A 636-nucleotide genomic window follows, 5' to 3' on the forward strand; every position below is an offset into this window, starting at 1 on the left:
CTCGGGAGACCCCCCTGCCAAGCTGGAGAGGCAGGGGTGGGCTAGCAGACCTCCTGCCCAGCTCCTTCAGCCCTTGGCCAGTGCTGCCTGATGCTTCGTTAACAATGGGCCACATCCCCGCTGCCTCATACCTGGGTTTAAAACCCAGCCAGGTTGCTGGGCTGGGGAGAGGCAGCTCCCCCGGTGACGACAGCCCCAGGGCTGGGTGAGGCCAGCTGTCCCTGCTCTCTGGGACATGCTCCTTCCCGGTGGCAGGGGTTAGGTAACCCGCTCCCGCCGCACGACAGCACAGCTGGTGGCCTTTGCTGCCGAAATGTCAAGCGTAAGTGATTTCCCTGCAGTGTAAATGATCCTCCCCTGGCTCCCCGCTGCTGGGGCGAGAGGTGGCATGGGCGCCTGCTGCCCTGCCATAGCTTTTAGGTGAAGCATCTCGGAGCGGGGACATCACTCTCTGTTTGTCACCACATCCCACCATACCATCATCCATCCTGAGCAACCAAGCAAAGCCCCCCCTGGCGCCGCACACACAAAAATCCCCACCAACTCCTCCTGCCTCGGCATCAGCCTGAGTCAGCCCCCAGGGATGTTTGCAATCTCCTGCCTCGGTGCTGCCGGTCCGTCCCACACATACAAGGA

General features: G+C 62.1%; 1 protein-coding gene across 1 annotated transcript in view; it reads left to right on the plus strand.

Moving 5' to 3' along the window:
- VWA5B2 (von Willebrand factor A domain containing 5B2) overlaps positions 1–636 on the plus strand; it is a 17,261-nt gene that overhangs the window by 13,672 nt on the left and 2,953 nt on the right.

The sequence above is a fragment of the Egretta garzetta genome, unplaced genomic scaffold (genome assembly GCF_000687185.1).
Source record: "Egretta garzetta isolate BGI_Z169 unplaced genomic scaffold, ASM68718v1 scaffold172, whole genome shotgun sequence".
NCBI classification, from domain to species: Eukaryota; Metazoa; Chordata; class Aves; order Pelecaniformes; family Ardeidae; genus Egretta; species Egretta garzetta.